At 38.6% G+C, this 26803-nt stretch overlaps 1 protein-coding gene across 1 annotated transcript in view; it reads right to left on the reverse strand.

The window, feature by feature from the left end:
* Positions 1-969: 969 nt before the first annotated feature.
* LOC139733105 (uncharacterized) overlaps positions 970-26803 on the reverse strand; it is a 39324-nt gene continuing 13490 nt past the window's right edge. The window contains exon 3 of the mRNA XM_071643948.1: positions 970-3529. The gene's annotated coding sequence lies outside the window, so the exon portion shown is untranslated. The remainder of the gene's footprint in view (positions 3530-26803) is intronic.

Consider the following 26803-nt stretch of genomic DNA (forward strand, 5'->3'; position numbering starts at 1 on the left):
TGATGTGATGGAGAAATGGTAATTCATCATATCACAATGTCAATAAATGAGGTGCAAGACTTAGGGTGAAGTCAAATGTATGACAAGGTTTTGAAAAATAAACCACAAATAATAAAGAAAAACATGAATTACCATACTGGCAAGTGTTGGGTTTTTGACTAAAAAAACATTGATTGTACACATTCAAATAAAATACCATGATAAAAGAAGATGATAATCTGCTACAAATTTCAGTTAGGACAGTTCACAAAGTTCATATTAATTGAATAATAATGTTTTGGGAGTAATTTTAAAATTATTGACCAATGACACTTCTTCCTGTGAACTCATTTTACTGTGTTGATTTAAGGCCTGTGTACACAAATGTTAATCTTCAAGTAGACCTACAAGCCACCTGCTATAAGTTTTCACCACAAAGGACAGAAATATCAAAGTCAAGACAAAGATTTCTATAAACAAGACTGTCTCCAGTGGGTACTTAAAAACACCTGCACTCGGCAGGAGACCTCATGCATTTGACCTGACCCTATTACAGCGATGACCAGATACAACCATGGCTGCTTTTACGGGGAACAAACCCAACCTTATCTCTTTGATTCAGGTAGAGCAAGTTCAGATCACACCCATAAAAATGTCTACAAATTCATTTGTCTTTTTACTAGTGACACAGAAAAAATAGAAATTAAAATGGAGATATTTTCTTTTTCAGAGTTGCACACTTTCATATCATATCTATATAGCAGGAAAATATGCTACAACCACTAGCTTTAATTACTTCATAGGCAAGTTTAACATCAATTGTTATCACATTTACAATAATGCCAAATACAAAGAAAGATCCTGTCATTTGAAACTGAGCCAGGTGCAGTCTTTACACCAAGTACTGACACTCTGGAACAGTTCTTTGGAATTTCTGTGAAAACTGGGCCTTGCCCTCCACGAGGTCAATTATATGCCAGAAACCCCAGACACTGCATCTATCGACCTGTTGGAGGAGCTAGGTCACTCTCATCCCAGCTAGCCTATCCTCCACAATTGGTGGTCAGTCCAACCTTGTTTTGTTTGTAGCCTGTTCTCAGCATGTGAGTGCATCAACTGCTCTGGTTTGTATTCAAGTTTATAGAAATGGGATGTAATATGGACGACAGCAAGGATAAAGACCAGGGTGACTCTCCTAAAAAAAAACCTGACCTCATTACAGCTAATCTTCTTTGGGTCATGAGTCACTGTAAACACCTTATTAGTTTGGCAGTTAACACCTCTGTATCCACTTGAACTACAGCTCTCAATTAAACAGTATGCTGCCTTTTCATATTTTATTTCCCAACATTTTCTTTACAGATAGGTTCAGTTGCCATGACCATGACTGTAGCCTTACATCAAAGCTGCATAGATTTATTTGAGCGGGTTCTAACATGTGGAAAGAATTTGCTTTGTTTGCTAGAAAAATGAAAGGTTCTCCACGTTCATTTTGCAGTGAGACCGCCTGTAAGAAAATGCTCTTGAACAGCTATTGCTCAACTTACAGACTTCTTATGGGCATACACATCAAACGTGGACAGAATACTATCCACTTTAGTGCTACAGGAATAGATTTTGTTTGGTTCTTTTTCTTTCTTTTTTCCTTTTTTGGTGGAGGGTCTTGACTTTGTAACTACCTGAAGGAATATTTGAACACCATGTCTCTGTCAAAATATGGATTCCACATCGTGTGACTAAAGTTTTCTTCTACTTTATTTGTTAGGTCAGTCAAGGAATGACCAATTTCTAAAAATAAGTAGCTAACTTCTCGATAAAATCTGCTTGCTATCTATTTACTGTAAAGACTGGCGACAACAGGACTGAGGGAAAGGGGCCTAAATATATTATCAATGTATTTTGCTTAGTGTTCTAGCAGGACTGAAACATTGCTGTATTAAGAATTACTGATGCATAAAGAAAAACAAAGAAAGAAAGCATACTCATATTATGTTCATGAGCTTCCATCAGAATAGTCCTATATGGGCACCCATGTACAACTTCTTATACATATTGAATGAATTCATATATAAACACAAGCATTCACAAATAAGGATAATTTATCTCTTTTCTTTTTACAGAATATTTCAGAACATTTGGGCAAATCATTCATGTCTTTAACCCACTGTCTAGAGGAACTTGCAGGGTTACATAAGTCTATGGGGATTTTAGAATCTTCCACAGAGCAGGCTATGGAATGGACACTCTACACTTTGAAAAACAGGACGATTAAAGGTGCACTACGACGATATCAAAATATTTTGGGCGTGACCTCAATTACATTTACAGGCCTGCTGCGGGAGAAAATACGGAACTTCCTGATTACTTCCTGCCTTCAAGCCCCTTCCTCTCAAAGATGCGGGGGACAAGTCGTTCAAGTCGTTTTACCAGCTGTTGTCTGGCAAACTAGGGAACGAAAGCATGTACACATAAAAACAGAAAAAAAAAAATCTGCATACAATTCAAAAGACATGATATGGTATAACGCAGGAAGCATGTTTTGAAGCAAATTCCTAAAGCCAATCAAAAAACGCTGCATCAGGAAAATGCTGATGCCACACATGTGCAACATATTAATGAACTGAATGCAATATGGGACTTGTATACAATGGTGGCAAAAGCAAAAACAACAAAACAAACCCAGATGCCATCATGAGCAAATTACCCCTTCCTTTCTTTCTGATTGTTAGACTTGCATTTCTAGCAACATTTTTTGTGTGCAGTTTGCACGAAAGACGCTCTCTGTGCTTTTGCTGTTGTTACATGCAAAATGCATACACTTCATTGAATTGCATACCACATGAGATGAAGCAAAAGATAGTGAAAACTACCAGACTACAAATTCTTTTATCTTTAAATGAGAAAATATGCATTTCTTCACCATGATATCATACAATTTATGTGTTCTGTATGTTATGCAGCTTTCACACTATACACTGGTAACGATTTGGATTAGTGTATGATCATAATTATTTCATATAGTGTAATCCAAACTGAAGGATATGTCCCACATCATGTCTTGTCCAACAACAGACGTTACTATCTTTGCCTAAAGTTGGCACCGTACATCTAAAAGCAAATGGCAGAACCACTCCAGGTTATCAGGAGCTGTTTTTTCCATCCACATGAAGTGACCGTGCGACTCTCCTCCTGCCTCCGCTGAATCACCATGAAGTTTGCGTTGAAAGCGTGGAGGAGGGAGAAAAAATTGTACAGACGCCTGGGAAGAATTTCTCGTCAGGTTGGTGTTTGCTGTGACAGGCTTCCGAGCTGCTGACATTTTGTCTCTCGGTATTCTGGCATCTGGTCCGTGAGAAAAAAACACAGAAGTTCGTAGACCGGCGAGGCGAGGCCGCATTTGGCAGCTTGGTATGTTGACAGTGTGAAGCTCATTCCCCCGGTGAGAATTCTATGCTGGTAGGTCACACTGAAGCAGGTGTGTGGGACTAAAGGAAGAATGGCCTGCAGTAGGTCCGTGCAAGTGCTGCGGCTGGAACACCATGGAGCCGTCCTGCAGTTAAAACAGAGGAGAGAATAGAGACAATTTATTCAGATGAGGCTGGTTGATAATAAATATCAATTCAAAGACTCTGCATTGCTACTTTAATATGCAAAAAACATGATGACAAAATACAGATTATATTAATGAGATATCATGCCCTACTTAGGCAGTAAGAAGTAGGGTACAATATGGGGCATACACACAAAAAACCTATACCACAGTACTCCATCCCCCCCCCCCCCCTCCAAAAAAAAAGAGAAAATGGAAAAAAAAAGCGGTTTGTGGATTAGGCATCTATAGGCAGCACTTACTGCACAATTTCTTGAAGAATAAAGGGGGATATGGACCAAACGAAATGAGATGAAAAAAAAAAAATGAATAGGAAATCTGCTCTATAAAACCTTAGCCTACATTATGTGTATTTATAACAAGGTCATCCACTAATGGACAACAGGAACGGGAGCAAATGGGCTGCAAAGAAAGGTGTACAAATTGGAATCGGAATACGACAAGAATGAGAACGTACAGTTCATTCTGATAGTGAGCAATTTGTTCCCATCACCATGGGCAATCAAATAATTATCCAAAGAATAAATAGGTCTATTTTGATAGGTCGGCATGAGAGAGAGAAAAGCCTTTCCTCTCTGGAAAGCATCTGAACTACTGATTGTCGGTGTTACAGCTCTCATGGGATAGTTTGGGGGGGGGGGGGGGGAAGAGACAAGTTGCCAAGAGGACCTCCTGTAAGGGTTTGCTGGCCAAGATAGGTCATTACCCTCTGTCAGGTCACTTGGGGTCATTTTGGTCAATATGAATAAATATACAATCCAATCGCCAGCAAGAATTTGGGTGACTCTTTTCTAAGAGTAAATCATATTTTGAGCAGCCTTCATGTTATATTTGCTTGTTTTTTTAATCAGTCATACTTATGTCAATGTAATAAGTGTGAGGACACTGAAAGTAGTTGCCATGACAACAAAGTGTCAGGGATGCATTGGTCTCAACATTGGGTACGCAGCACGACAAACAGACTTCAACCATGACTGAGATAAAGTGCCAACTGAAGTACAGCTGTACCTGCACCTACATTTGACACCACGATTGACTTTCTCCACAAATATGTACTGACAGCCATTTTGTTTTTTTAGTATCCGTAAAGACTTTTACTCTGACAAGAGAAATCATGTAGGATCATTTCTCTCCTTGCATGCATTCAATAATGGAGCACAGTCCATTCACAATACACCACATTAAAGAAATCACTCGTATATCTCTGATGCAGATTTGATATGACAAGCTCAATATGATATCTCAAAGTAAAACAAATCCATATCTGTCTCTACTAGTTATATGATTTTTGTGATATAATGATAAAATGACAAAAAAACAAACACTACCTTGAGTTCAAAGATTTAAAAAACACTGCTTGGGAATTATAGGCTTTGATGAGACTAATTTTTAGTCTACTCCCTCAAATGTTTATTTTTTCCTTTTAATTCCCCACTTTGTACTTTATGTGCAATTGCCATGTTCTGTTTATACTTGTGTATTACTTCCAAATTCACAGCAAGTGAAATAAAATGAGAGAGAGACTTTCATAAGATAGATTTGAGTGTGAACACATCCTTTACAAAAGGTGAGGAGGGGGGTTCAATGAACAGGGGTCACACCACATGCTCAATAACCAGGGCTGTGGTTTTCTCCGTCCGTCAACAGAAAAGATGAAAAGAGAATTATACCAATTAACAGGATGGCCTCATTGTTGGCAACAAGAAAAGGGAGTCCAAAAGAGAGAGAGAGAATTGAGAAAAGATCGATGGAAAATAGGAGTGGTGGACGGGGAAGAATTCATGCCTGCAGCAACTGGTATTTTGTGTTTCATATGTTCACACGGGAAGCACAAACAGAAATTGATAGCTCAGACAAATTGATCTGAAAATATTGTGGGAATTCTCTGGAAGTGAGGAAAGAAAGGAAAAGTACACAGAACACCGACACCGACAAAATGGATGTGGGGACGAAGAGAAAGAGATTGCGAATGGGCTCATGAACTGTGGAACTTTCAATGTCCATGAACAGCGCCCATCAATTTCTGTCTTCAGAATTACAGCTGGAACAAACTTCATTTTAGTAATATCTGCAAGCATTGGAGACTAAGAATAGTATTGAAAATTGTGAAAATACATGTAGCTGTGGTTCTGGAAGCATTGCCTGTGTACTTTTAAGCCGTTGAGGACGAGTCCCGAGTATACTTGGGCAGGTGTCTATGGGAAATGCATGTTGTAGCAAAATCAGTCCTTCCTCAACGGGTTAAGATAAAAGTTGATATCCCATAGGGAACGCCACTGCATTCAACATTTCAAGCAATTCAACAGTTTGAATAACAACATGGCAGAATATAAGAAAATGTGGTATGTGATACATTCAAAAAAATGTAGTGGTAACACGAAACCCTCCCCATCCCAGCATCTTTACTGTGGGAAGCACACATGTCGTAGCTCTCACATATGCAAACATCATTATCATTGCCGGCTCTCTCAAAATATACACAGCGGCATCAGTCAGCGCGAAACGCCAAACGCGGCTGCCATTTATAATGGAGTCCTCGTACATCGGTTATTGGAAAATTGGACAGCCCTGAATGGGGTTCTGAAATTGGCAGCTTAAAGGTGCATGTCACTCAGCATTTCCCCCCACAGAAAACCATCCCTCTTTACAACAGCCGAAATATGCGTGATGGTTAACTGAGGACAGTCAAATGTTACATCCACAGCTGGCAGAAGATTACATGCTGACTTGATTTGCAAATATATATATTTGATACATATATATAAATTGATCTGGTTGTACAAGGAAATATCTAAGGACATGGGGATACAATGGGAGTGGGAAGGTTGGCCCGACTCAAATATACTCAGGAATTCCCGTAACAAATTGTGTATACCTATATCATTGATCTCTATGTAAATACACACATAGTCAAAGAAGCTTGTCTGGAGTTGAACACTACTGATGAGTGTTTGCTTCGATACACATATTCGCTGATGGCGCAATTCTATTCCAGTTCTATTCAGGACTGCCTATTTGTTGCTTTCAAATGTAGTTTGGTGGGTAGCGAATGAGGACCAATTCGATCGAGCCACCCATCTCTCTACACGCTACCGCATCTTTAACCCATTGAGGACGAGTCCCGAGTATACTAGGGCAAGTGTCTATGAGAAATGTGTGGTGTAGCACAATCAGCCCATCCTCAACGGGTTAAGATAAGTCATTAAAAATCAAACTATGAAGGTAGTGTAAAAAAGAGAAAAGTCTTCGACAAGTGAGTGGGCTGTGATTTGTGTATTTTAACACCGTGACTAATATTAGAAGAACAAACCTTGATCTTTATCTATCCTCCCTGTGAATCACTCAATTAAAAAAACAAAAACAAAACACCCCTAAAAATAAAAACACTAACATACTCTGCTTTCTGAAGACGGAGGGTTTCCCTTAAACATCTCTTTTTATATCACAGCATCTGCTGCTAATACTTCAACGTAACTCCAACTCTGAAATGTCAAGGCAAATTTTTCCGCTTTTGTTCCTAATGCTCATAAAGGAGATATTCTTATAATTCAAGTATTAATAAAGCTGAGGAAATAACAAAAGTGCTACATATCTGAAAGGAAAAAAATAGGCCACATCACTGACACACCACATGTTGTGTCTCAATTTGCATATTGAGTATGTGGTCTCAAACAGATTTCAGTAATTTTGAGCATTTGCACCTTTTAACCAATTGAAGACTAGTCCCAAGTATACTCTATGAAGACAGGTATCTTTGGAAATGCTTGATAAAGCAAAATTAGTTCGTCTTCAATGGGTTAATCCGTTTTATCAAAATCCCAATAAATTATGATCAACATTTTTCTGCTTATTCATCCACTACAAACACATTTAGAAGCAAAAAGTCAGTTTCCTTCTTCCAAACACTGAGCGAGGCAAGCTGCAACATACATATGTACTGCTCTTTCAAATAGCATCCAACCTTCACCAAGAGTTGTTTCAAATCTACCAGTTTACCATCCACAGAAGATCAATTGAACACCATTGATGTTTAAGAATTTAACCCTTCCACTTTATTTGACAGTTCGCCTGCTTTCAGTGAGAGATGTCCAGCTTTGAGGCCAATTTCTCAAAATCTCCCGCTTGAGTTTAAATTTTTCCCACTCTGGCTGTGTGTCTCCTGCTTAAGAGGCATTTTCCCACACTTCGAATTTAACCTTCTCCCATCCAACTTCAGTTCTGTCACATTATTTAAAAAAAAATAAATATAAGGCTAGGATAGGACTAGAGTATATAAACCTACAGTTGTGGTACCCTTAACCCATTGAGGACGGGCTGATTTTGCTACAACATGCATTTCCCACAGACACTTGTCCGAGTATACTCGAGACTCGTCCTCAACGGGTTAAGGGACCCTGGACCAATCTCCCCCATCCTGCATTTCGGGCAAGTGATTCTGCGCACATGCCTGCGAGATCAGAGGCTCTAGTTTGCTATGTGTCTAAGTGGGAGAATCTCCCTTTTAAGAGATTCTTGGGGTTAGAATCTCTGAAGATACGGCATCAAAACCACACAAAAAGTGGTCACAGGGACCTTACGGGTTAAAGAGCGAGCGACCTAGATAATTGACAATGTACAGCTGGTCTAATTAGGGATGCGGGGGTTGCTAGGATCCGTCACATACAACCTTCGGATTCACCGTCATCTCTACAACTTGCAGCACGAGATTCTGTCTTTCTGGTCTAATGACGTCAACGCAGCAATGTTTGGTTGCAGCTAGTGACGCTCAGACGATATATTATGATCCAGGCTATTTACTCAGGAGGTTGTTAAAATTGTACATCCTGATTTTGATACTTGAGGTAAACCACTACTTTGTTTTATTTCAGTTTCCCTGTAGCAGTGATAATTCATGCAGAACCAGTCATACCCAACCCACTTTGCAGGTACAATATTTCATTTCCACTTAATCTATTGTTTCTGCATGGTACAAATTAACATATCACTTTTGAATAAGAAAACATACAAATTAATTTGAGATGGCTGCATCACGCATGCATTTCTCCAGTCTTTGTTTTGTTTTTTGTTTTTTTCACCGAGAAGTGAAGGAAAGGTAAACTGCTTTTTTTCCCCTCTACTCACAGTGCAAAAACTGCTATCTTTACAACCTGTTTTATTTGATCAAATCTCTTCTAACTCACTTTTTTTTCTGTTCACAAAGAAATCACAAAATCTAGGTGCTTTCATTTCGTTGTAAGCCTTGGCCATGCCACAGAAAAAAAAAAATTAACAGGGAGATTCTATGACAGTCTTTCGGCATCCTGGCTTATATGAGAGCGGGATCCTAATTGTATGCCACCTTAGAAAAATCTCCATTCACTGAGAGGGAACGCCATGGTTACTAACTTTGCAGAATGACTGCCTGTTAAAGGCACTGTTTACCATTGGGAGCAGTGATTTAAAAAATGTTCGAGTTTGAATATCACATTTGATGCATATGTATAGGTTCGTTGTATCACAAAACATCCTACCATATAAACAATTTTCCATGAAGCCCAAAATATAAGGAGATATCACTATTTTTTCTAAATAAACCATACCTGTATATGGTTTAGTCCAGAATCAATTTTAATATAACTGTTGTTCACATTCTGTATATCTAACAATACTTAATGATTATACTGATTAATATTTTTACATAGGTCGTTCCTTTCCCTAACTCACATTCTAGAACTATTTTGAAGCACTAAAGCTGGGGTTTTGTTTCATCTGCAAATAGTAAATAATGCCTTTAAATTCTCCTTTTTTTTGTCAACCATGGTCTGATTATAATAAGACTACATCTTGGCAGGAAGCTCCAAGAAGCCTGCTCATTAGTGCAGCGGCGACGGCCATGGAATGTTCTTTGTGCCAGAATTTCATTGCAGTTTTCTTTTTTCACTTCAATCACTCTTTCCCCTCACTTTAATAGCGAGTCCAGCGATCCAGCTGCGGCAGATCTCAATCACATGTAGCGGGGCTCATCCCTCATTCACTGCTATCTACTGCTGTCTTTACACAGCAGACAGTGGAGATGAATCATCGTTCAGGACACGTTAATGCAGCATTTAAGGAGAGGACTTCATGAAAGTAGTGAATAAAACGACAAAAATCTCCTAAAATCTTGAGATCTGCAATTACATGCACACACAGGTGCAGTAATCTGCAAATGTTGGAGTAAATAAAATCACAGCTTCTCTTAAACATTTTTTTTTCAAGTAATGAAATGGTCTGTGTAAAGTTGCCAAGGGGTAGCTTGATTGATATCTTTTTATTCATGCACTACTTCTTTGTTAACAAATGGTAGGATGATGTTATGATCTCTACAGTCTACTTTTCCCAAACCCTTCTCCCCACACTTCTCTTTCATCAGTATGATGATTTTTATTTTGCTAACACACCCTGCTGGTTACTAATGCTGAATTGAATATGTAGAGCTGTGTATCTACTGGAGACATATCATTTTCATCCTCATACATCTGTAGTTTATCTAGGCATTCATTTTATAATCACAATTCTCACAGTTGGCACAATTATCTACTAAAATACTACTACCGGTATATCACTACTCCCCATGTGTGTCTTTTCATGTATGCTGCTCATGTTGTCTCTCAGTGTGTGGTTCTTACTCCCTGCTCTGATCACCAAATTTCTTCCTACCATATACCAAGCTACTCTCCTCATCTGTAATAATGCTCCATCTTCCGCCTCCCTTCCTCTGCCCCCCCCCCCCTTCTCTCTCTCCACTCTCTTCTCTCTTTCTCCCTCCATCTTTATCACACATATATATTCCTCCTCCTCCTTCTTCGGACCACATAGCATCTCATCTCCCCAAGGCTATGTCACATTCAAATCAGGCGGAGTGGATGGCAAATATGAATTTGGCTGTTCCGAGATGTACTTGGAGCGCATAATTCGTATGCGTGAATGTGTGCGAGTGTGTGTAAGTGCGTGCCAGTGTGCGTGTCGGTGTGTGTGTACCAGTGAGTGTGCGTACAGGATAGGAGGGTGTTGTATGGTATTCGATCACAAGCTCACAATGTAGGACATATATGCATCACCCCCTTACAGCTCAAGCCGCTGTCCGCTGCGCTGCTGTCATGTCATCCTGACAGTCACAAACCCCGCCATGTTCCCTCTCTAAGATCGATGAGAGTGGGAAGTTCCAGCTGGAATAGAATAAGCACCTTTTATCGACAGTATCGGAAACAGCCGTATAACACCGCAGGCTCACAGACCAGCAATACACATGGATGAAGCAAGAATGGAAGTGTGAGATACAGATAAAATAACATACAGAGATGGGAGAGATAAATGATGGATTTTGACTACTCCTGCATCTCTTCACAATAGTGGCATTGAAGGTGGTATACCCCCTTTTGCAAACATCACAAAATTTTTGCATCGTTGAAGAATGATGTCTCCCAACATCGTGAATGAAATCTTAATATGATAATACACCTCATTTTTTTGAAGAAGAAATGAAAATCTAACCCTATGCTACTTGAAAATATGCATCCCTTTTGCACCGATAAGAACGATTGCATTTTTTTTTTTGTATGAATGAATATACTGGAGATCTATAATGTTGTTTCCCCTCCATCATAAAGAAGTTTCTTGTTTTCATTTCATTTTATCTAATTTACTTTATTTCCACACAGTCACTTATTTCATCCACAGGCTGTTCTTCCACAAGTCTGTGCACAAGTCTGAGGAAAGGTCTGAACGACCTACCTCTACAATACCAGCCTATGAAATGAATCTAATTTACAGGGTTGCAATAGATTTAGGAACACACAAACTTTGCAGACCTGGATGCATGGGGATACCATGGCGCTATTTGTGGTTTTCGAATGTACCCTGGTGGGCAGCGAATGAAGGTTGATTCAATTGGACCGCCCATGTTTCCCAATGCTACAAGATCTTTAGCGGAAAGTCATACGAGTATAACTTACACAGGTGCATCTTTAAAGTGTATGGATGGATAAAATGAAGGCTTACTGATTAATTACAATGGAGAAACAATCACTGTCTTAAAATCACCCTTCTTGTTGTACATGGCCATTTTCAAATATCATTCTATAGTTGCTCATATGCTTGATAAATTTCCAGGAAGGGGTAACAATTGTATCAAACACAACTTTGAGAATACTCAAAAAAAAAGTTGCAAAAAAAAAACCCAACCGATGCAGGAGGATTACCAAAAGAAATCTAGATTTTTAAATGAAGTTTTTCCTTCTAACATGGATATAAGCAATGTGCAATGATATACATGACAATAATACTACTTAAAGGTACCTACAAATCCTGACAAGGCTGAGCTATTTGGGCAATATGACTCAAATGTCCTTGTTAGGACAGAGTAAAGGAGGAAAGAATCACAAATTACTTAACTTTACTTTACTATATTTTACTTTATTTTTACACGCACTGTTTCTCTATCCATATGTTAAATTCATCCCTCGTTAAATTTCTTCAGGAATGTACAGATTATAGTTTCAGCCTATGAATAATTGAAATCTGCTACTTACAAAGGCAGTATATATTATATGGAGGAAATGGGTCAGAAGCATCCTAATTTCTCATCTCTCTTTGTGAACGCTGCCTAACTCATCTGTTTTGGCCATCTGGCAGGCTCAACCGAATCTGGGCACTGCTCAGACAGACGACATGAGAAAGCCCGTCAAGTTTATCTGACCTCAAATCAAAATTTCATACTTGAGTCAACACTGCCGAACTGATGACTGAAGCATGAAGGGAGAAAAAAGCAAAACAGCACAGTGCTTTCATATCGCCTTTGATGTAGAATACAATATTCTTTTCTCAACAATTTTCCATGGATGGATGGTTACAGGCTTGCGGAGACAGCCTCCTTGCATCCCCCTTTATTGGCATGTTTACATTTCTCATCGCATTTTCTTCTCCTCTCTTTCTTGACCACTGTGAAGCAAGACAAATATTATTCCTGCTCATCTACCAAATTCAGTGATTCTGCAGTGCCTCCCGCAGTCTGCCGACTAGGTGATGAATTTTTCATTTTCTGACTGCAAGATGTTTGGGGCTGCCCCCCCCCCCACATAATCAAATTGCCGCTTTTCATGCCCAATAGTTGAAGCCCAAATCAAGTTTTGATGAATCAAGGCACTCCGAGCAATATTGCAGAATCAAATATTTGATAGCCAATTCTGACAAAACTTGGCACACGATACACTTCCAAACATAGAAGAGGAATACACAAGGCAACCAATATCTGTATTTTAGGTTTTCTCCCCATCCCCCCTCTAAAATCTATTTCATAGTCTCTCTCAATACCCTTTCTCTAACATGTCCCACAGCTATGAATTTTTGCAGCTGTATGTCATTTGTTTGATCTGAATCAATACTCATCAGTTATCCCTTCTTATGCTCTCATGATGTACGATTTTTATGCATACAAAACAGACACATCATCCCCCCCCCTTGAAAATGGATTCTGCCACACGGCTTAATATTGCTTTCTTAAAATTGTAAATCTCCTAAAAACCACTGCACACAATCCACTTTAGATTCACACACCTTGTTTACTCCCAGCGCTGACATGCAGTTAGGGAATTTTGACACAAATTCCTCATCTTCAGTCTACTGTTCAGTCTGTTTGGATTTCACGCCACATTGTTTCTGCTCGAATAATCTCATTCCGACTTTCCGATGATGATTCATCGGGCCCCAGATCCACTGTAGAGGGCCGTGCGTCATCGTCATGCGCCGCCCAGATAGACACAAACCTAATGTCATTATACCACTATCTGCGAGCTCACATGTCTCCAACATTTGCGGCTGAATTTGCGAGTAAATCTGCCAAAATGGCAGCAGCAGACGAGGATTAGTAGAGGAGCTTGGACTAATTAATGAGAGGGGAAAAAATGCATTGTCTTCGAATGACGATTTTCTTCTCGTGCATTTAATGCATTTGAAATGCTCCAAAACCTTTTGATATTTGGTTTTGTCTAAAATGCTATCTTGGCAGGACATAAATGCATAATGCTGAAGTAGCACAAGCTATAAACTTGCTTAAATCTTTCTCTCTCTCTCTCTTTTTTAAAACAAAAATGATGTGCTTTTGCATGTCTTCTACCCAAACTTCACTGATGTGTTGTATTAATATTACTGTAAACTCAATCCTCATTTGTATTTGAGTAAATCTTCCCTTTAAGATTAAAATATTGATAATCCTGTATCAATATGAAAATGATCAACAAATATAACATCAATGTTATTCCCACATTACCATACACATTTCTGTATATTACTGGCACTTTATAGTATACACAGCATTCTTCCAATTTTGTCGCTGTTGTTATTGTGCACTGGTCGAAGTTTTTGATTGCCAACCGTAGAGAATCCATGACAGTAAGTGCAAGCCACTACAAAGAACAACATTTACAATGTACATCAGGTTTCTCTAGAATCGCTACTACAAAGAACAACATTTACAATGTACATCAGGTTTCTCTAGAATCGCTACTACAAAGAACAACATTTACAATGTACATCAGGTTTCTCTAGAATCGCTACTACAAAGAACAACATTTACAATGTACATCAGGTTTCTCTAGAATCGCTACTACAAAGAACAACATTTACAATGTACATCAGGTTTCTCTAGAATCGCTCATTCAAAAAAATAAATAAATAAATAAAAAAATAAAAATGTACAGGCATATACTCTGAATGAGACTGTGGTATGTCTCTTGTTTCACCTGCATTCTATCATACTGAAATATACAGTATCTTGGATGACCTCTCATGGAAATTTGTGTAAACTGTCAATAAACATATATTTCTACTCCAGCCGTAGCTCAAAGAAATGCTTCAAACAGAAATATTTTCCTTCAAATGAGCATTTAGAATTTTAATTCAACATTTTAAGTGTCAATCTGTCTGATTTTCTGGCGCACTGTGTAGTTTGAACCTTCACTGTCAGAGGCACAGCGCCAATCCTATTTATCTTGACAGTTGAACCATGATAATCCTTTCCATAAATTCCTCTTCTGTCAAACGGCGGCTTGTAGGATATTCTTCCATTCTGATGATATATTTACATTGCTGGCCAGACTGTATATACATGTATACAGGGAATTTTTGTGACTCACATAATAAGGCATGTTTCATCCATGCGATGCTTCATAAGCTGCCGGGATTTAGAAAGGATTTCACTTACATTCCACACACAATATTCATCATAATATAACAAACAACATACTTGTCATTTTGGCTTGCACTATTTCCATGCTGTAATGCTAATATTTTCCATGCTTCTCTCCTGAAATTATCATCTATGCATGTATTGCTATACATTTCAATCCAGATTCAATGAGTAACTTTCCTTTAAAGAAAAGCCTATTAGGCTTGCTGCTTGAATGTGAGAAATGTGTTAATCATGGACTGTTGAAGTTTAGTAAGAGTAGTCTAAACTTGTTTATCATAGTACAATGGATGATGCTATAATAATTGTCTTCATAATCAGCAATATGACTAACTTTTTCAGTGGTTGTAAATGACCATTCTCCTCTACAGCTGTATATCTGCAGTTTGGTTCTATGCATGCATCATGCATTTCTTTCTGTCTCAAGAAATTTAAAAAAAACCCAGGATAATCTAAATCAGTATACAGTATATCGATTATAAAATGTACAACATCAGCATTGAATATTGCATTACATATGGAGGCTGTCACTGACAGTTCTGGACAAAACTATGTATCATAAGGGCAAAAGACATGTGCACCATGAACTACTGATGACCCCCCCCCCCCATACATACATTAAATGTACATGTATAGATATTATTAAAACATACACCAATCTTATAACCGGTAAGAAAGAAAAGGAAGCCAAACAGATTTTAATTAGCAAGGGTTTTACAAGTATCAGTACAGTGTCAATGTCTCACAAATGCAGAATAAGTTACATAAATTTTCCAACCATTCCAAATTCTAAGAATTCATGGGAACACACACAAACACACAAACAAACACATTTATACTTTACTGCCACTACAGTTCTGAAGAGATATTAAAGTTACACAAACTAGGCAAGTGCTGCATCGCTACACTGCTGGTTATCATTTGTGGGGCCAATAGCCATGCCCATAGTATATGCCCCATCAATAATTAATGGCAACTGACAATATCTCTGTGTTTTATCACCACTGAAAGTGCACTCAGGCAAGTACTATCAATTTTCATCTTAACACAACACTGACACAGACGAGGGCGCCATAGCACTCACTTGTAGGCCATTAGCTAATTTGTTTCCTCTTTTCAATCTAACTGCTCTGAAACCCACTTTTTGTGCTATTGAGTTCTGACGACATGGAAAGAGAGGTTTTTGGGTGAAATTTTCCCTTTATATCAAGCCCTGGTTGCTTGCAACAGCAAATTCTAATAAAGCAGAACGAACGAAAACTGCCACAACAACTACAGAATGTAACTGTAGACCCAGGATTTCATTGACTTACTGTTTTTCCTGCATTCTTTTTTTTCTCTTAAAAACTTTTGGGGTGTAATTCTTGTCTACAGATGGCCTAATCACACCACAAGAGAGAGTAAGTGAATGCTTTGAAACATTGTTAAGTGAAGTACTTAATCAGAAATCCATCTATAACAAATAAAGGTATAAAAATTGCATTTGTGATGCAACACTATAATATAATATAAATTATTTCAAGTTCTTCCACAAAAAGCAGCCGGCATGTTCACATCTCTAACATTGAAGCAGGTAAACAGGCTGACTCAGGACAGAGGGGAAAATAAATGAACTCAACTGGTTTGTTTTACACAGATCCACACATGGCTGTGGCATTTCTGAGCTCAAAATAGCTCCATCCTCGATTGAAGATGACAGAGCATCCAGAAAGGGGGAATTGAGAAGGATACAAGATTATGACGGGGCTCCTGAAAATTGCTTGTATCCATGGGTAGTGATGGTGATGGGTGGGGGGGGGGGGGTTGGGGTTGTCAGCCCACCTTAAAGGTCACACGCACTCTAGCTGCTGCCTATATCTATGCCATGGACGGACAAGTTAATCAGTGGACATGCCTCAGCTGATGGAGAATCGACATTCAGTGGCTTAATGAGGCATATCTAGTGATTATAGGTCAGTGATACACCAGGTAAACCTTGACAAGTGCAACTGTCATTGGTGTCTTCTTATTCAAAGTGTGAAAGCAAATCAGAGTGGTGTTGGTGGCTGTATCTCTCTCCTACCCTAACTCAACATGCTCACGCCTCTTGAAGGTACTGGCAATTATTTGATGTAAATGAAATCAACCTGTTACCTCTGTCAACATGTTGGTGTGTTATTGTACTTTGCAAGACTTAATTAGTGCTACATTTACTGGGAAATAGTGACAATATGAACTTTCCTTCTTGGAATGATAAATTGAAACAAATTATCAATTAGCAAAAACCAATAAAAAAATCTGGCAGTACATTTCAAGAATTTGAAAAAAAAATAGCAACCATGAGAAACATTCCAGATTTTGAACACACAGATTAAAAATTCGCCTTGCCATGAGTAGCAATGTAATTTTCAAAATTGCATTTTCAACAAAGATACGTTGAAGCTTATTCTTCACATGATGGACAATTTTTAGTTGTTTAGTTCACCTGCCTGCCAGCTAAAATTGACCGAAACCAGAGAAGTGCAGCTACAGCATCAACTGCATGAGACCAAACATACTGAAATCCTATGATATCAAGACATTGCTTTCTACACGCAATGGTTATGGAAGAACGAAAACAGAGATCTAAAAGCAAGAAAAGATGACAAGGGAAGAGATGAGAAGGAACGGGATGAAATGAGATGAAAAGAAGAGAGTGAAATATAAGAGAAAAGAGAAGAAAGGAAGAGAGAAGAGAGAGAGGGAATAGACCACTTCTATCTTCTATCTCCATACGGGAGGAGTCTAACATGGTGCTATAAGAAGAAGCAATGACTCATCCGCCTCTATGCCCTCAACTCCTTGGATGACACTCATGCACAAAGAGGGTGTGAATCTCAAGCTTGACTGGCGTCAAATGGGTCGGTCCTCTGAATGCACAATGCACAGATTAACTCTCTCGTTACCAGTGGCTTCTGCTGACAAATATACTAGATGGCAGCAGTGGAATCTCAGAGTAGACCAAGGGTTAAAGAAGTAAGATTCACAATCCCATCTAAGGGTGTGGTAACTTTCTCTTCGCTAACTTACATCTTACCTCCCCCTTTCCATTGAAAGTGAAAGTGACAGACTGAAACACATTTCATACAGCCTACCGGTTGGAATGCTAAATATTCACAGCAACCAATAACAAATGTCTTTATTACACACATTTCTGTTCATGGACATACTATTACTAATAGAACTATCACTTCATAATCCCCAAAACAGAAGTAAAAAACAAAAATCCTTGTTGAATGTTTCATAAATGTTATATAATATCAATCTATATGCCACTCAAATGGCCATGTTAGTAATAATTACTCCTTTTCACACCTCTGAAATATCTAAGCAACAAAGATGCTGATCCTTGTATTTCCATGACAACAACACAACCATCACTTGTTTTTCTACACATAGTGCATTTACTAAATGCCATTGTAATTGAAATTCCTATATAATTAACTGGAGACAGCCCCTTGACTCTTTATCCTAAAAAAAATATTCTGTTTTCAAGAATGGACAGCAGAAAAAGGGGCTTGATAGGGTCAATAATTGCCTTTGAATTTGCAGCTCTTAGGTAAACATTCCAGTAGTCTCAGTTCCAGCCATGGGGTATTGTATTTCTTTACCTTTCAGTTAAAATGCATTATTCCAACCATAGCAACATCTTGAACATTTCTGAAGGTAGAATGAATCTGACAATGCCTAAAAAGGAGGGGGTATTTTTGAGCGAGCGAAAAATTACTCGCACAAAAATATCTACCTTTACAGTATAGTATACATTTTGTACATCAGGCTCAGATTTTGGTCTAACTAAACAAAGTCTATGATTTAGAAACTAGATCAAATCTGTGTCCATTACCACAAGGCATTATGCCTTCAGTTGTTCGACTTTGTAGTCTCCTTGACATTTCACAAACAAGACCCAAATCTCTAATCCTTTGTATCACAACCCACGTGTCTGTTTGCAAAAGTCTTCATTACATACGCTTGTCCAAGAATTGTTCACAGGATAAAAACTTTGTACATCTTTGGCGATACCCCAGGTGGTGCTATCAGTTTGTGGTAGTACTAGGTCCTGAACATCCTTAGGAACTAACAGGGACTCTGTACTGAGTTGTCTGCCCTTCTGCACCTGCTCATAATATATACACACACACATATACAGACCTCCATTGATATGCGCCATCCAGCTTCAATTCTGCCAATTCTCTTCAAATCAGACAAGGGGACAGTCAGGGCCTTTTTTTGCCCACTTTTTGCAGATTGGGATACCTGGAATGTACAGAGGAAATTATGCCAACACATGTGGCGACTGATCCCTGAACCCCACAGTGGCCTACTTTTCACTATGTCCACTCTTTCTCTTTCAGAAACCCGAGATGAAAATAGTGACAGGAAGTCCTTACTGGATGCCTGGATGTTGGGATTGCCTTACCTGGCCACATGTGGGGGCAAGTGGGGGGTATCAGACTGCACTGTGCAGTTGCTATGGCAACCAGAAGAGTGTCCCTTTTTAAAGCTGCAAATGCTCTCTCCTCCTGGGTCAAGTGGAAGAGCTCAGCATGAGGTTTGCATCTTGATTGACAGTGACACTGAATACGAGCTATTGTGGGTGCCATAAGCCACAATCTACAAACTCCTAGCATGGCCTAAGATCCAATGTCAAAGGTCAATTAGTACACTAAAGTGAACTGCACAATGATATACAGTGTCAATACTAGAGCACTAGTGTTGGGACAACCATGACAAAAACAAAACAAAAAGAGAATGAAATTCCAACCACAACAGACATACATATTAAAAAAGATGAATGGTTATACAGTTGTAACATGCATTCAATGCAAAGTGGCATTGAATGATGTGTCTGTGCAAATCTGAGGCACACACCATTGCAAAGACTGTAAGCTGCCATGGCGGCTGCATTATTTAGTTTTTAAATGAATGCTAATCCAAGCTTATCATGCAAGACGCTTCGCACAATCTTTTTGGCAGGACACCAAGTTTATGAGCTAAAAAAGGGGGAAGAAACTTGTGTCTGGCACATATCAATGACTTTGTGAGTGTGTCATGGATGTTTATATAAATACATGAAATCAGCAGCCATAGCTAGCCACACACACTTCTCATGGATATGTGTTTGCTGCAGAAAAAATGCACAGGGGTTCATTACACCTCCATGATTCCATATTCATTCATTTCAAATACGTGCATGAAAATTGTAAAATGAATTTGAGGGTCGGCATTAACTTTTTTCCCTGGTGGCCTGTTCAGGCCACTAATATCTTTAAATCTGAAATTTTTGGTGGCCCCAAAAAAGAAATTTAGTAGCCCATAATAGAGGAAAATATTACAGTTCATTTTCAATTTCAGTTGCCTGATTGGGCCACCAAATGATTTAACCTTTTTGAAAATTTGGTGGCCAAACATCAATTTAAGTAGCCCTGGGCTGCCACTAATGTCGAAACCTGCTGTAGTTTCTCATTATAAACACAAATGATGGAAGTTATCACTCATATTCACTTCAACAAAATAGAAATATTGGTGCTGAAAAATTGAAATGTCAAACAGAGTGAATAACTGCATGCACAGCTTGTTTTCTTTGCTAAGCAGCATTTACATTGTATAGGCCTACAGATCCAATATACCATAATTTTATTGAGGCATCCACCTAATTCTGGTCACAGTGCACTAGAGATTCTTATTCCGAACACAGATCTATAGTTGACGTTGTAAGGATAGTAAGAATCTAATTGTGACTATGCTTCACTGGGTACCACGTAACAATATCTGCATCCTCATTAACTGAATGACATCTTATATTCATATGTCTAATGAGCTATTTCCCTTTCAGCCTCGTAAAGCACGGAGCAAAGTATTGGAAGACACAGTGGAAGATGAGACATGGTTATCAAACTAGGGTGCTATTAGCGATGATCAAATCCACAGAGGACTCGTTCAAACTCCTCTCCTTCCAACCACTCAAAATTGACTCCTGGAGCCATATTGGATTATACATGCGCCACTACTACTCAATATCACACACACACACAAAATTAAAAAACTTAACAGACGATAACATTACAAACTTGGGAGGCGACATGTAGAACCTCTAATGGCTGAGGCTTAGTCTTGTTATAAGAACAGTATTGTATGCTTGCTGAATTATTGATGTAATGATACAAGTCCTCAGTTTTTGTAAACAAAGAAAACATTATAAACACTAGAGAAGTACTCTGAGAGCACAGACCTCCGCCAAGCATACAGCTCATTTCCACCACTGATCTTGTTCTTCCATAGAGATATCAGTGATTTCCACCCATACGTACTTATAGCATTGTGTGCTGAAAGTCGCCCAATTTCCCAATATAGTTACGTCATAAACCCTCAGCTGCAGGGCGCCCCTCGCCCTAGCAGAAACTACAAATGTAGAGCACGCGCTTTAGTGCGCGCATGCAAACCTCAAATACGCGCAGCCTGAACTCCCAAGTTCATTGACCCTACCTGCCAAAATATATAAAATCCTTCATAAATTCTCCAAAATTCTCGGATCACTACCAAAGGTTAATCGATCGTTACTTGTGTCATTCTCAACCTTTCCTGCAAGTTTCATCCCAATCCGTTAACTACTTTTCGAGTTATTTTGCACAGGGACGAACAAACAAACAAACGAACAAACGGTAACAAAAACATAACCTCCTCCCTTGGTGGAGGTAAAAATATGTACCATTGCTATTATCTACTTCAGTTGCCCATGGTAACCAATATAAGATATTCTTTGTGGATAACACAAATTCATCATAATTTAGTTAAATAATTATTTTCACATGATCACTTTTGTCATTCCATTATAAGCAGTACCTAAATTTCCTATATTGCAATGATGCTTACATTTTCATTAGCACAAACTGTTTAACTTTTTGATATAACTTGTGCAAGCACTATGTCATATTATGACTCAAGACTATGATGGATTTTTTTTTTTCATGTTCTTCAATACATTTGACATGTAATGCAAAAAAAAAAAAATATATATATATATATAAAACCAAAACACACACACACACACACCTGTATGTAAATCAGATGTGCCTCACAGTATTCTGCCGAACTCCATACTGTGCAGGGAAAAGCTTTGGCCTATGAAATGCCTCGCATAATTCATCTTCTAGTTCTACCAGACCAGAGAAATGTGAAATGCCCTCCAATGAGCCCCCACCATCCATATTGTATGCAGCTTGAGTGTATCAGCTCCCCTATCCAATTAGCAGTCTTGTTGGTTACCTCACTAATGGCCTGTAATTACCACTAATCAGCCCGCTGCACATCAACATCATATATGGCGGGCATCTGCCTAGAATAGAAATGAATGTAGGGGTGGGTGGACGAATGGCATGCAAGCTCTTTGGCCAGCCAGAGGTACACATTGGCGTCAACATTGCATGAAAGTTACCACCGAAACAACAACAACAACAACAAACTCTTCAGTTCAGTTTGGGGGTGATTTATGAATACTCTCTCACACACATGTTTGCCATGTGCATATTCCGGCAAGTCCTCAGTTTTTTCATTTTTTTTTTTAAAGTTGAACTGTTACTGCAACAAATATGTGCTCCTCTGGAGTACAAGTACGTAAATTCTTTAATAGGATGGAGTACATACCTTCATACAAGATGTCAACTAAAAGAGAAAAAAAAATTGACTAGTTAAATTTCAACATGTCTTCTTTTTTTTATGTGTGTAGGACTTTCTATGGGGGATTCCTCATTACTTGATGCTGCGAAGAAAAAAGGAAGTGAAAAAACTACTAAGATGTAGCACAGTGGATAAATGGAAGGTAGGCAGAAGGACATGTGTAGACTATGAACATATACTACACAAAAACAGTATTCTTACTGCCCTGAAAATTTGTAAACTCTCAGGCCTTAAACATGCAGGAATGGAACATTACATGATTCAAGAATCTTGCATGCCGATATGTAGGCCTACAATTGTACATCAAAGTTCACAATGGTACTTTACCAAGACCTTATGACATTATAGATAAACAGATAAACTTTTCAACTTTGCTTCTTTCAGCAGTTTTTTTTTCCTCTCTCTCTTTTTCCCCCTCAAGGTGCTGGGACAATGGGCAGATCCTTCATTACCTTCCCATATGAAAGCCTTGGAAGATGGTTCTTTGTACACCTATAGCCACGCAGACCACAGACTAACAATAGAATCGAGTGGGGCTCCAACCCTTGGTGAACACAATGCATGCCATGTCTGCAGTAATCATGAGTAAACATGTTCATTATTTGAGTAGACAAGCCATTTATCAGCCACCCCATGAGTGATACAGTCTAAAAGGCATGTTGCAGTCACTACTTGTGTGGACGTTAAGTTTTTGGCACAGGTAGTCATTTGGTAGCTGCATCAGTGACTGATCAATGCGCCCTACAGTCCAACTGCAAGAGTTACAGATTTTCTAAATACACACAATCTGACGGCACATTACTCCTACTGCACATAATGGACTGTGACACACTGAGTAAAATATACAAACAAATGTTTGAGGAGGGAGGCGGAAGAAAGGGGAGGGGTGCACATCAAGATAAATAGACTGGCAGAGTGTTGGAGTAAGGGGGCAAGAAGGGAACTGTGTTTACCAAGGAGTCACTCACTATGAGCAAATAAAACTGGCTTAGGGTGACCAACCTCTTTCCTTCGTCCAATAGATAACAACGGCAGACATCTTCAACTGACAAACTACTTTTCAATTGAACTGTCAACTGATGCATCTATATCCATTTTACTGTCATGCTAAGCTCTCATCAAAAGTACTGTACTTGCATGATATGTGTTGCTCTCTATGTAGCAACTATTAGTGAAAAGATGCCTGTGCAAAAATAAAGTGCAGTTAGGTCCCATCAAAGCAATACGCATTTGGTTCTTGCTGCAAATAATGAGTGTATTTCTCAGGAAAACAGTCAACAGGATTCTCCCACATCAACATTTATTCAGTGACTCACAGGAATAACATTTTAAGCCTCTGTGTGGGTGTGATTTGACTTTGGAGAGCATTCCACATAAAATGAAAAAGCTGCCATTAAAATAAGAATGCTTTACTTTTATCTGCCCACATTTGTACATTTAGCCAATATAATTTACCTTGTGTCACTTTGTATCCTTTGTACTTACAAATACTGTACAAAACAAGCACATATCACGTAAAAATCATAAGCCCATAGTTTCTACCTTGACAGCTTGATAAAGTGGGAGCATGTCTGCCCAAGTGAGCAGTTTCCCCCATTGTTTTAAGTCATAATGTAACTGAGATGTGAGACTAAAAAAATCACTATTTAAACTCAACACACCACACAGTTTGGTGGCATTTTTTCTTCCATCTACTGTAAAAGTGGTTTCTTTCGCGTACAGAAACTTTCGCGGTTTCCATCGGTGCCAACTTTTTCGCGTGTGTTTAAATTCGCGGTCGGTAATGACAGCGTTGTAACAAGCGACGAGTTCAAAACATTTTCGCGTGATGTTAAATTCGCGGTTCAACCTCAAAGCGCGAAAATAAAACCACCGCGAAAGAAACCACTTTTACAGTATCATGATGTCACACAGAGGCCTTCCATTCCCAGGCAAAGTACAGGTTACTTTTGAAAGATAACATTGAACATTACAAATGTTTCGATTACCTTGGCAAATAATTCTCTCCACTATGACTGTACCAGGCTGGGTCATGTGATCACATGAGTAAACGAAATGAAATGTTTGCTCTCCTTAACTCAAGAGGCTAAATCAAACAAAGTCCCATAAATTGGGAAATTGTTGATTAAATGTAATTTTTGCTGTGTAAGTAGTGTTAGAACTAAATACCAAAGATCTGCAGGTTAAAGAGGGAAGGGGTCAAATATGAACAAATAAGGGGGCATGACTGCCTAAACAAGTAGAATGTTTAAAAAAGCCAAAATTCACCACAGGCCAAAACTGTTTGCTATGAAGCTGGGACTTTCCATACACACAAACAACAAAAACAGAAAATCAACAGTGCAATGAATGCACTACTGATGCAGGGTACAAATTGGATTTATAAGCTACATGTATGCATGCTTGACAAATGAATCTAATGAATATTCGTCATGATTTTCCAACAAACAGAATCATGGCCTATACACTGCATCATGGTTGGAGGGGTAATTTTTGAAGGCTGTGCATTTTATAAGCTTTGACTCTACAGGTGAAAAATCATGGTTGGATGGGACATTTTGTGCCTCGATGACATGATTTGATATCTAGTGATTTTTTTCAATGTATCTAGCAATAATGCATAATGAGATTCTATAAATCTTAGAATCTGGACAGGATCCACCAGATAAGGCACACATGAAACCCTAACAAACACAGAGTATCGATCAAAACTGGAGTAACACCTCCATTGGCATTTGATGGGGTGGATTAATAATTTAATTCCTTCCACTATCATCATTTTGGTATGTTTCATCAGAAAAAAAGGACAATTATGTAAGATTTGAAATGTGAACTACAATCACTGGATATCCAGTGTGTAATTTGTGAAGGGTTCATGAATATATCTGATATCAATACGGTCTGTATATAAATAAATCCATATGATTTATTGTAAAGAATGTAACAATAAACACACATATTTTCCTAACCACATGTTTTATCTTCTTTGATTTGTAGTCACTGCAACTTATGTCAGAAATATATGTCTGATGGATTGAGAACACATTTGAAACCAAGAAAGTTGAGTAATTTCTGTGATGCTTTCACATGTTGAGACCAGCATGCACTACAAACACTTATATTGCATCATCACTTGTTTCAATAGGGTTTTATTGTTCACAAAACCATGCACTATAAACGTGCAATGTTTATTCATATTGCATTGTATGACACACTTCATTTTCCTATGAACTCCTTTAAACTATGCATTTTTCATAAGATTTTCTTTCATGGTTCCTATCAAAATCATATGCTGGATTTTAACCAGTAAAGTTTAACCAAGGACAACACATATCAAAATAGGATCAGAAATCTATAATTACCCCCATCCTTACCGCACAATCTCCTGTTGCCATGGATTTAAAAGACATATGGCGCACAATATACACAACAGCCCATGCCTTATGTAATACCTGGCCTCCCGTACATTCACTGTCACACTAGTATGGGCACATTGTCTTGCATTTCTAGCACACGCATCAAACAGTACTCGGTCCCTAATTAGTATGCCGGGCAAGGACCCGCCATTCTGTGCACTGTGAGTGGCGGTGTTGATCGCACTGCTAATGCTCGTAATGGGGAGGGGGAATTTCATTAAATCGTGGTTGGCTATCGATTGATCGTGGGCCCCCTCGTAGGAGATTAAAGGAAATGGAGAATTAATATTTTCTTTTGTCTGCAGGCTTGTGGCAAAGAAAAGGCTCTGATTTGGTTTAAATCAGGTGCAGTGGCTACATGTTTTGTCGACTCATAGTCTGTGCACCAGTACATTTAAATCCCATCTGTTTATGTTTCCCCAATTAATGTTGCAATCTTTGCAAGTCATCCAGACACGGGAAATATAAAACCCAAAATAACATACCAGGTAAGTGGTTTCGAAATGGGCTGTACTAAATATAGTTGGTAATTCCTGGGTATAGTGAAATCTTTCGGGGATGCATTACTTAAATGCTGGAATTTTCATGTCAATATGTACTGAAGCTCAAACATTTTAATTCAATAGTCATATGCCACCTGCAACATACAAACTAAATGTGACTAAACATACAGTATTTACCTATATGTGCACGGTGAAACTGACATTAAATTTCTAAACTTTTTCCTTTTTTTCAGGGAGCACATTGTAATAGACTTTATTCTCACCATAATGTTCATGAAATCAGACGAATTCATTCATAACCAGCCGTAAAATGATAAATTGTGCAGAGCATCTGTTTCATTCCTTCCACATACATGTACATGTACTATACTAGTATAAGGTTTAAAGGGGATGGCTA

Source organism: Diadema antillarum, unplaced genomic scaffold (assembly GCF_040938485.1).
Source record: "Diadema antillarum isolate AM-2024a unplaced genomic scaffold, OU_Dant_1.0 seq00000460_RagTag, whole genome shotgun sequence".
NCBI classification, from domain to species: domain Eukaryota; kingdom Metazoa; phylum Echinodermata; class Echinoidea; order Diadematoida; family Diadematidae; genus Diadema; species Diadema antillarum.